The sequence below is a fragment of the Callithrix jacchus genome, chromosome 17, assembly GCF_049354715.1.
Source record: "Callithrix jacchus isolate 240 chromosome 17, calJac240_pri, whole genome shotgun sequence".
Classification (NCBI taxonomy): domain Eukaryota; kingdom Metazoa; phylum Chordata; class Mammalia; order Primates; family Cebidae; genus Callithrix; species Callithrix jacchus.
This window is the reverse complement of record NC_133518.1, coordinates 1639112-1651551: the sequence shown is the minus strand read 5'-3', so window position 1 is coordinate 1651551 and position 12440 is coordinate 1639112.

Sequence of the window (12440 nt, the reverse complement as noted above, 5' to 3'; positions counted from 1 at the left end):
TATTGATTTTTTGAAGGGTTTTTCGTGTCTCAATCTCCTTCAGCTCAGCTCTCATCTTAGTAATTTCTTGTCTTCTGCTGGGTTTTGAGATTTTTTGATCTTGCTCCTCTAGCTCTTTCAATTTTGACGATAGGGTGTCAATTTTGGATCTCTCCATTCTCCTCATATGGGCACTTATTGCTATATATTTTCCTCTAGAGACTGCTTTAAATGTGTCCCAGAGGTTCTGGCACGTTGTGTCTTCGTTCTCATTGGTTTCGAAGAACTTCTTTATTTCTGCCTTCATTTCGTTGTTTACCCAGTCAACATTCAAGAGCCAGTTGTTCAGTTTCCATGAAGCTGTGTGGTTCTGGGTCGGTTTCTGAATTCTGAGTTCTAACTTGATTGCACTATGGTCTGAGAGGCTGTTTGTTATGATTTCAGTTGTTTTGCATTTGTTGAGCAGTGCTTTACTTCCAATTATGTGGTCAATTTTAGAGTAGGTGTGATGTGGTGCTGAGAAGAATGTGTATTCTGTGGATTTGGGGTGGAGAGTTCTGTAAATGTCCACCAGGTTTGCTTGCTCCAGGTCTGAGTTCAAGCCCTGGATATCCTTGTTGATTTTCTGTCTGGTTGATCTGTCTAGTATTGACAGTGGAGTGTTAAAGTCGACCACTATTATTGTGTGGGAGTCTAAGTCCTTTTGTAAGTCATTAAGAACTTGCCTTATGTATCTGGGTGCTCCTGTGTTGGGTCCATATATGTTTAGGATCGTTAGCTCTTCTTGTTGTATCGATCCTTTTACCATTATGTAATGGCCTTCTTTGTCTCTTTTGATCTTTGTTGCTTTAAAGTCTATTTTATCAGAGATGAGAATTGCAACTCCTGCTTTTTTTTGCTTTCCATTAGCTTGGTAAATCTTCCTCCATCCCTTTATTTTGAGCCTTTGTGTATCCTTGCAGGTGAGATGGGTTTCCTGGATACAGCACACTGATGGGTTTTGAATTTTTATCCAATTTGCCAGCCTGGGTCTTTTGATTGGTGCATTTAGTCCATTTACATTTAGGGTTAATATTGTTATGCGTGAATTTGATACTGCCATTTTGATGCTAAGTGGCTGTTTTGCCTGTTAGTTGTTGTAGATTCTTCATTATGTTGAAGCTCTTTAGCATTCAGTGTGATTTTGGAATGGCTGGTACTGATTGATCCTTTCTATGTGTAGTGCCTCTTTTAGGAGCTCTTTTAAAGCAGGCCTGGTGGTGACAAAATCTCTGTGTACTTGCTTTTTCGCAAAGGATTTTATTCTTCCTTCACTTCTGAAGCTCAGTTTGGCTGGATATGAAATTCTGGGTTGAAAGTTCTTTTCTTTAAGAATGTTGAATATTGGCCCCCACTCTCTTCTGGCTTGTAGTGTTTCTGCCGAGAGATCTGCTGTGAGTCTGATGGGCTTCCCTTTGTGGGTGACCCGACCTTTCTCTCTGGCTGCCCTTAGTATTCTCTCCTTTATTTCAACCCTGTTGAATCTGACGATTATGTGCCTTGGGGTTGCTCTTCTTGCGGAATATCTTTGTGGTGTTCTCTGTATTTCCTGCAATTGAGTGTTGGCTTGTCTTGCTAGGTGGGGGAAATTTTCCTGGATGATGTCCTGAAGAGTATTTTCCAGCTGGGATTCATTCTCTTCGTCCCCTTCTGGTACACCTATCAAACGTAGGTTAGGTCTTTTCACATAGTCCCACATTTCTTGGAGACTTTGTTCATTCCTTTTTGCGCTTTTTTCTCTGATCTTGGTTTCTCGTTTTATTTCATTGAGTTGGTCTTCGACTTCAGATATTCTTTCTTCTGCTTGGTCAATTCGGCTATTGAAACTTGTGCATGCTTCGCGAAGTTCTCATATTGTGTTTTTCAGCTCCTTTAATTCATTCATATTCCTCTCTAAGTTATCCATTCTTGTTATCATTTCCTCAAATCTTTTTTCAGATCTTTTTTCAAGGTTCTTAGTTTCTTTGCATTGATTTAATACATGATCTTTTAGCTCACCAAAGTTTCTCATTATCCATCGTCTGAAGTCTAATTCCGTCATTTCGTCACAGTCATTCTCCGTCCAGCTTTGTTCCCTTGCTGGTGAGGAGCTTTGGTCCTTTCTAGGAGGCGAGGTGTTCTGGTTTCGGGTGTTTTCCTCCTTTTTGCGCTGGTTTCTTCCCATCTTTGTGGATTTGTCCGCTGGTCGTCTGCGTAGTTGCTGACTTTTCGTTTGAGTCTCTGAGTGGACACCCAGAATGTTGATGATGAAGTATTTCTGTTACTTGGTTTTCCTTCTACCAGTCTAGCCCCTTCGCTGTACGACTGTTGAGGTCCGCTCCAGACCCTGCTTGTCTGGGGTGCACCTCTAGTAGCTGTGACACAGCGAGGGATGCTACCAGTTTCTTTTTCTGCTCTCTTTGTCCCAGGATGATGCCTGCCTAATGTCAGTCTTTTGGATATAGAGGGGTCAGGGAGCTGCTTGAGGAGACAGTTTGTACTTTATAGGGGTTTAATTGCTGAGCTGTGCACTCTGTTGTTCATTCAGGGCTGTTAGGCTGCTATGTTTTATTCTGCTGCAACAGAGCTCGTTAAAAAACCTTTTTTTTTTTCTCAAATGCTCTGTGTTGAGGGGTTTGGGCTTTATTTTTGGATGTCCGATCTGGTGTCCTGCCCAGCTAGAAGGCAGACTAGCCACTGTTTGGCTGCCGAGGCTCCGCCCTGCTGTTGTGTGATTCGCGCTGTTCCTGCCGGCTCTGCTGTCTCTATTAGTGTCTTATAACACATTTGTAGGCTTCTTTTTCCATGCAGTTTTTAAGTGGAGATCACTTCATTAATCAATAAATATTTACTAGAGTCCTACTATATATTAGGAAATTTTCTAGAACTCGTAGAACAGTGAACAAAACCAAAAAGTTTCTAGAACTTGTAGAACAGTGAATAAAACCAAAAAGTTATTGGTCTCATGAAACTTACAATATAAGAAAGAATTTTCTAGTATTTTAATGATAATTAATTTTACAAAGTATTATGTCTTCAATTTATTTAACCATTTCTTTGGAAATATGACTTGTTTTCAATTTCTGTTATTATAAAGAGCTCTAAAATTAGATGTCTTAAAAATAAATCTTTTCTTAATTTTAACTTGCTTAGTAAGATTTTGTTATTTAAACTAGAATTATAAGTTTAAAGAACTCAGGCATTTCAATAAGATAACTGGCAAATCAATATTCAAAACATTTTTATGCAGTTATATATCTATAATAGAAGCAGTGTATAAGGGTTAACATAAAGTCTATCTAGGACAAACATCTCATAAAAATAATGAGTTTTTTAAAAAAACTTATGATCTTATTGATATGACAAAAAATTGTTTAGAACATCTGATACTGCATTGTAATAAGACTTAAATAGACAGATGAGAGAGAGTGAGAGACAAAGAAATGGAAGGAAGAAAGGAGATAAGGAAGGAAGGCGGGGAATGGAGGGAGGGAGGAGAGAGGGAGTGAAGGAGAGAAAGACAGAAAAAGAAAGAAAGGAAGGAAGGAAGGAAGGAAGGAAGGAAGGAAGGAAGGAAGGAAGAAAGAGGAAAGAAAGAAACAAAAGAAAAACAAGCAAAGGAAAGAAACATGTGCATGTTCTATAGTTGATCCAGAGATGGGCTCTGTTTATTGGGCCTTATAGTGCTACACTGCAGGCTGAGATTCATTAGTGCACTAACACACTGCACCAATCTCAAATTTTTACACATCCAACTATTTTAAAAATAACCAAAAGGAGTACATGTTTAGCCATTTATGCTTTGCATAAAACATAGAACGGCACACCAAATCAGTTAGCTAGCTATTTTTAGCTCTGAGGTCATTAAAACTCCAAGCCACAACTGTCCTTCAGAGCTCTTTGACTCAGAGACTCCTGCTATGCTGCTGAACTGTATCACTTTGATGCGTAAGTCCCGTCTCTAATGCCTCTCTTCCCTGGACTTTATTTGCCCACCTCCCACCCTGAGCAGCCTCTTTACCGCCTTCTGCAGTGACTTCCCCAGCAAGCAACTCTCAAATTAGCCACCAATGAGGCCTGATTGTGATACTGCCACCTGGTGGTTACAGCTTTTCTCATACTCAGGGCCCAGCTCCCTCAAAATTCCTATAGTATGTGTACATGATTATATGTATATGTAAATAGATCTATACAAATTTTGTATATAGCAGTTTGGATATGTATTCAAATGTACATTTGAATTATGTCTGTATGTATACACAAACACAGACACACACACACACGAGAGAAAGAAGGAAAGAGACACAGAGATTGTAAAATACAGTTGAGACAACTCAGCTTTCTCTTCACTAAGGAAATCATAATAACTTTTAGTTTCTGTTATTTTCTTGTATATATTCTTTCTTTGAATTCTGATGTTTTCTTTATAAAACAGCATATGAAAAAGAATGATTCATTTTCCAGAGTTACTTTTACAAAAATATTATTGGAGAAATCTTCATCTTTAGTATGTTCGTGCTAAAGGCATTATTTAGCTAACATTGATTTCTAAAGGACATATTTTTCCTCCAATATCTTCTGGAAAAATATGTACTGAACAATTTATTAGATAACAGGACTGACCCTGGGCTACTCTAGCTTTCTATTTATTTCTCTAAGCACTGGCATTTTTCTTAATTTTCTGGCTATATTATTTTTGCCATTATCAATGTTCTTTGCTAGGCTTGCATTTTGTGTGTGTGTGTTGGTAAATAGAGAAATATTTGATGCTGCTTCCTATGGCAGAATAAAGAACTTCTTTATAAATATCCCAGAAAAAAATAGATTCCTAGTTAAAGTTGTGATACTTCTTATAGAGAAATTATACCAGCAATATTTTCCATTGTTATCTAGAATAGTAAGTTCTTGATGAACTACATTTAATAATTGCAACGAATATTATGAAATGTATTAGGCCATTTAAAAACAAATGGCAAACTCCATGCAAGGCATTTTTGTCTGTTTTCCTTCTATTGGTCCTCATATATTTAAGTATTTCTAATGATATATGTGCAGAACAAATCATACTAATTCAAAGAAAACTTGGTATTCTTTGCTATTAAGAAAGTAAAAATAATTCAAATACAATTTACTACTTAAATTACTATATAGTTTACTTACATTAAATAGAAAAATCATCAAATAAAAGAGAAATACTGTCTAACCACATTCAAAAAAATATAACGTGTATATATTAGTTTGTTTTCATGCTGCTGATACAGACATACCTGAGACTGAGCAATTTATGAAAGAAAGAATTTTACTGGACTTACAGTTCCACATGGCTGGGGAGGCCTCAGAATCATGGCAGAAGGTAAAAGACATATCTCATATGGCAGCAGACAAGAGAAGAGGGCTTGTGCAGGGAAACTCCCCTTTTTAAAACCATCATATCTCATGAGACTTATTCACTATCACGAGAAAAACATGAGAAAGACTTGCTCCCATGATTCAATTACCTCCCATTTAGTCCCTCCCACAGAACATGGTGATTCAAGATGAGATTTGAGTGGAGACAAAGCCAAAGCATATTATTCCACCCTGTCCTCCCCCAAATCTTAGGTACTCACATTTCAAAATTAATTAATGCCTTCTCAACAGTCCCCCAAAGTCTTAACTCATTTCAACATTAACTCAAAGGTTCACAGTCTAAAGTTTCATTTGAGACAAGGCAATTCCCTTCTGTCTAAGCACCTGTAAAATCAAAAGTAAGTCAGTTACTTTCTAGATACAATAAGATACAGGCATTGGGTAAATACAACCATTCCAAATGAGAGATGCTGGCCAAGACAAAGGGGTTACAAGCCCTATAGAAGTCTAAAGGCCACCAAATCTTAAGGCTTTAAAATGATCTCTTTTGACCTCATCTAGGTTATGCTCTTACAAGAGATGAGTATCCATGGTATTGGGCAGATCCACCCCTGTGCCTCTGCAGGTCACAGCCTTTATCCTGGCTGCTTTCACAGGCTGGCATTGAGTGTTTGTGGCTTTTCCAAGTGAACTATGCACGCAGTCAGTGGGTCTATCATACTGGGGTGTGGAGAATGGTGGTCCTCTTTTCATAACTTCACTAGACAGTGCTCCAGTAGGGATCCTATGTGGGGTCTTTGATTCCTCATTTCTGTTCTGCACTGCCCTAACAGAGGTTTTCCATGAGAGCCCCACCTCTGCAGCAACATTCCGCCTGGATACTCAAACATTTCCATCCATCATTTAAAATCTAGGCAGAGGTTTCAAACCCCAATTCTTAACTTCTGTGCACTGGCAGGTTCAACCCCATGTGGAAGCTGGCGAGTCTTGAGGCTTGCACCCTCTGAAGCCATGGCCTGAGCCCTATGTTTGCTCCTTTCAGCCATTTGTGGAGTCGATGGGAAGCAGGACACCAAGTCCCTAGGCTGCACACAGCATGGGGACCCTGGGCCTGACCCGTGAAATGATTTTTTTCCTCCTAGGCCTTCCGGCTTGTGATTGGAAGGGCTGCTGTGAAGGCTATTGACATGCCTTTGAAATGTTCTTCCCATTGTCTTGGAGATTAACATTCAGCTCCTCATTATTTATGCAATTTTCTGCAGCTAACTTGAATTTCTCCTCAGAAAATGTGACTTTCTTTCCTATCACATTGTTAGGCTGCAAATTTTCTGAACTTTTATCTTTGTTTTCTTATAAAACAGAATGCCTTTAACAGCACCCAACTCACCTCTTTGATGCTTGGCTGCTTAGAAATTTCTTCTGCCAGATACCCTAAATTATCTCCCTCAACTTCAAAGTTTCACAAATCTCTAGGAAAGGGGCAAAATGCCATGAGTCTGTTTGCTAAAACATAAGAAAGGTCACTTTTGCTCCAGTTTTCAACAGATTCCTCATCTCCATCTGAACCCACCTCTGCCTGGACTTTATTGTCCATATTGTTATCAGCATTTTGATCAAAGTTATTCAACATGACTCTAAGAATCCCCAAACTTTCCCACATTTTTCTGTCTTCTTCTGAGCTCTCTAAACTCTTCTTTCCTCTGCCTGTTACCCAGTTCCAAAGTGGCTTCCATATTTTCAGGTATCTTTGCAGCAGCACCTTACTCCCAGTACAAATTTACTGTATTATTCCATTTTCACACTGCTAAAGACATACCAGAAGCTTGTCAATTTACAAAAGAAAGAGGTTTATTTGACCTGAAGTTCCAGGTTTTTTCTTCCTTCTGCTTCTTGAAAAACATTCTACACTCATCTCTGAATCAAAAACCCTTTCTCAAAGACCTGGAACCAACCCAAATGCCCATCAGTGATAGACTGGTCTGGGAAAATGTGGCACATGTACACTATGAAATATTATGCAACAATCAAAAATGATGAGTTTGTGTCCTTTGTAGGGACATGGATGAATCTGGAGGACATCATTCTCAGAAAGCTGACACAAGAACAGAAAATGAAACACCGCATATTCTCACTCATAGGTGGGTGATGAACAATGAGAACACATGGACACAGGGAAGGGAGTACTACATACTGGGGTCTATTTGGGGAAATAGGAGAGGGACAGCGGGGGGAAGGAGCTGGGGAGGGATAGCATGGGGAGAAATGCCAAATGTGGGTGAAGGGGCAGAAGGCAGCAAAACACACTGCCATGTGTGTACCTAGGCAACTATCTTACATGTTCTGCACATGTACCCCAAAACCTAAAACGCAATAAAAAATAAAAAATTTTAAAAAAGTTTTTTCTACACAGATCACAAATTTGTGCCAGGAATTGTCTAAGAGCACAGGCAATGAGAGAAGCCTTTGCAATGGGATCGCTCACCATCTGGCTGGAATTAAAGACCCGCTCACTGGTGTCAATGAAACACATAAAGTCCTTGAGATGAGGTAGAGGTACAATTGTTGAAATATTCACAGGTGTTGAATTAGAATATTTTACTATACGGACAGAAAAGAATGCGCTATCTGGTGCAATGTATCAAGTATTTTAAAATTATTGATTAAAAGTAAACTATGGAAACTAAATGATTTTTGGAGGACTGCCATTATCCTCACATTTTATTGTTCACATCCTTGTGTTATCCCTTCCCTTTCAGTGCAGATGAGACCTGTCACTTGCTTCTAATTAATAGAATGTGGCAAAGGTGAGAGCATGCACATGATGACATGCATGTAATAATTTGGATATGTTTCATAAGATTGTAACTGTCAGATTGCTAGAGTCTTTCCCTTTCGTGATATGAGGAAGCAAGTGGCTATATTAGTAAACGTCATACACAAGGTCTGCATATGAGCTTTAGGAAATAAAGGCATCCTTCTTGCAGGAGACAGTGAACATATTTGAAGCTCTCAGTACCACATCTATAAGGAACTGAATGCTACTAACAACCATGCAAACAGAGAAATAGATCCTCACCAATTCAAACTTCCAGCTGAGATTGCAGTAAAGATTATATCTTGACTGGTAGCCTTGGAATACCCTAAAAAAAGAAATAAGCTAAACCATGGCTGGATTTCTGACCCACAGCAGCTGTAAGTAAAAAAAAATTGTTGTTTTAAACTACATGCTAAGCCTGAGTTAATATTGCCACACAGCAATAGAAAATTAATACAGACAAAGGGATCAGGGTGTTATTGCAAATCTAGATTAGATTGACACATTAGGGAAAGATAATACAAATCTCAGAGACCTGAGTTGCTAATTGAAAGCCTACTGTGAAAGCCAGGTTGTCTCATTGGTAACCCGGTGAGCCTGTTATATCTTTCAAGAGGAGGGCAGATAAAGTTAAGTATGAAAATAAATAGCCAGATCAGAAAAGCTAGTCTCCAAGAAATGTTAATATCATAACCAAGGCAGATTACTATGTTGATAACAGAGTTGTGAATTGGAAAGAATGGGACTCTGATGCTTGAATGGAAAAATCTAGGTTTATGACCCTGAATTCTTAATTTTTTATATTTTAATAAAACCTCTGAATCTGCTGAAGAACACCATAACTCCCTACTAAGAACTAGAATTGGCAGAGCACAGTGCCTGTAACCCAAACACTTGGGAATGCCAAAGTGAGCCACTTTCTTGAGCTCAGAAGTTCAAGAACAGCCTGCAAAACATTGCAAAACCCCATCTATACAAAAAGACTAAAAAAATTAGCGGGTCATGGTGGCCTGTGCCTGTAGTCTCAGCTACCAAGAAGGTTAAGGTGGGAGGATCTCATGAGCCCAGAAGTTTCGGGCTGCAGTGAGCTCTGATTGTTTCACTGAACTCATGCCTGGGTGTTAGACAGAGACCCTGTCTCAATTAAAGAATAAAAAAGAACAATAATTACCACTTTACCTGAATGTGAGAGTAAATTATTTACAGCACTGTCCCATGATTGATAAATTAACACCTACCAATTATCCAGAGAGATGCAAGTCAAAACCACATTGAGATACCATCTCATGCCAGTTAGAATGGAGATCATTAAAAAATCTGGAGACAACAGATGCTGGAGAGGACATGGAGAAAAAGGAACACTTTTACACTGTTGGTGGGAGTGTAAATTAGTTCAACCATTGTGGAAGACAGTGTAGCGATTCCTCAAGGCCTTAGAAATAGAAATTCCATTTGACCCAGAAATCCCATTACTGGGTATATATACAAAGGACTATAAATCGTTCTACTATAAGGACACATGCACACGAATGTTCATTGCAGCACTGTTTACAATAGCAAAGACCTGGAATCAACCCAAATGCCCATTGATGATAGACTGGATTGGAAAAATGTGGCACATATACACCATGGAGTATTATGCAGCAATCAGAAATGATGAGTTTGTGTTGTTTGTAGGGACATGGATGAATCTGGAGAAAATCATTCTCAGCAAACTGACACAAGAACAGAAAATGAGGGGAGGACTCAAGATGGCTCTGTGAGAAGAACCCAGGATTGAAGCTCTCACTGGATGCGCGGACAGGGTGAGTCAAGGACGCATTTCCAGACGGATCTTAGTTGCCCAGTGAACGGGGAAATTCCCAGGTATAAAAGAGACGCAGGAAACCAGGCAGAGGTCTTGGCTGGTGTAGCCGGCAGCCGGTGTGGCTCCAGTTCGTGCCGGAGCACAGAGGCGCTCCACAGCGTTGCATACAAAAGGGCACTGTTACGGGTGCCCTGTTGAACCAGCAAACAGACCTGAGAGGGCTGAACTTGAGAATGAAAGGGACGTGGAGAGTGAGCCAGCCCAGGAAATCCCAGGGACACAGCATTTGGGGTAGTGCAGTGCGAAAAACAAAACGGCGATTCCAAACGCTCCCGGTGAGGAGGTTTTCTTAAAGCGCAGCTCCATGAGGGAGGGGCGTCCGCCATTACAGAGGCAATCAGCCCCTACTGAGGTACACACCCATTGCTGACGCAGCCTGCCATTGCCGAGGCAACCTGGTACAAGAGAGAGACTCTGCGGCAGGGCGTAGCCCATGGCAACAGGGTGGAGACCGCAGCAGAAGGGCACAGCCTGCAGCAACAGGGCTAACCTCACACCAGCAGGGCGGAGCCTTGGAAGGCAAATAGTGACTAGACTGCCTCCTAGATGGGCAGGACAGCGAGGCAGACACTCACAAGGACAGCACCAACCTCCCCCCTGACAGAGCATCTGAAAAAAAAGGGTTTTTTTCAGCCTAACAGCTCTGAATAAACAACAGAGCTCACAGCTCAGCACTTGAGCTCCTACAAGGTACAGACTGGCTTCTCAAGCAGCTCCCTGACCCCCCTATATCCAAGAGACTGAAATTTGGCAGGCATCATTCTGGGATAAGGATAGCAGAAAGGAAAACTGGTAGCATACCTCGCTTTTCCGCAGCTGCTATAGGTGCACCCCAGACAAGCAGGGCCTGGAGTGGACCTCAGCAGTCGTACAGCAAAGGGGCTAGACTGGTAGAAGGAAAACCAAGTAACAGAAATACTTCATCACCCACAATCTGGGTGTCCACTCAGAGACCCAATCGAAAAGTCATCAACTACACAGACGACAGGTGGATAAATCCACAAAGATGGGAAGAAACCAGCGCAAAAAGGAGGAAAACACCCAAAACCAGAACACCTCGCCGCCTAGAAAGGACCAAAACTCCTCACCAGCAAGGGAACAAAGCTGGATGGAGAATGACTGTGACAAAATGACAGAATTAGACTTCAGAAGGTGGATAATGAGAAACTTTTGTGAGCTAAAATAACATGTTTTAAATCAATGCAAAGAAACTAAGAACCTTGAAAAAAGATGTGAGGAAATGATAACAAGAATGGATACCTTAGAGAGGAATATGAATGAATTAAAGGAGCTGAAAAACACAATATGAGAACTTCGCGAAGCATGCACAAGTTTCAATAGCCGAATTGACCAAGCAGAAGAAAGAATATCAGAAGTCGAAGATCAACTTAATGAAATAAAATGAGAATCCAAGATCAGAGAAAAAAGCACAAAAAGGAATGAACAAAGTCTCCAAGAAATGTAAGACTATGTGAAGAGACCTATCCTACGTTTGATAGGTGTACCAGAAGGGGACGAAGAGAATGAATTCAAGCTGGAAAACACTCTTCAGGACATCATACATGAAAATTTCCCCCAACTAGCAAGACAGGCCAACACTCAATTGCAGGAAATACAGAGAACACCACAAAAATATTCTGCAAGAAGAGCAACCCCAAGGCACATTATTGTCAGATTCAACAAGGTTGAAATAAAGGAGAAAACACTAAGGGCAGCCAGGGAGAAAGGTCGGGTCACCCACAAAGGGAAGTCCATCAGACTCACAGCAGATCTCTCGGCAGAAACTCTACAAGCTAGAAGAGAGTGGGGGCCAATATTCAACATCCTTAAAGAAAAGAACTTTCAACCCAGAATTTCATATCCAGCCAAACTGAGCTTCAGAAGTGAAGGAAAAATAAAATCCTTTGCGAACAAAGCAAGTACTCAGATTTTTTCACCACCAGGCCTGCTTTAAAAGAGCTCCTGAAAGAGGCACTACACATAGAAAAGAACAACCAGTACCAGCCATTCCAAAATTACACTGAATGCTAAAGAGCATCAACATAATGAAGAATCTACAACAACTAACGGACAAAACAGCCAGCTAGCATCAAAATGGCAGTATCAAATTCACACATAACAATATTAACCCTAAATGTAAATGGACTAAATGCACCAATCAAAAGACACAGACTGGCAAATTGGATAAAAAGCCAAAACCCATCAGTGTGCTGTATCCAGGAAACCCATCTCACATGCAAGGATACACAAAGGCTCAAAATAAAGGGATGGAGGAAGATTTACCAAGCAAATGGAGAGCAAAAGAAAGCAGGAGTTGCAATTCTCATCTCTGAAAAGAGACTTTAAAGCAACAAAGATCAAAAGGGACAAAGAAGGCCATTACATAATGGTAAAAGGATCGATACAACAAGA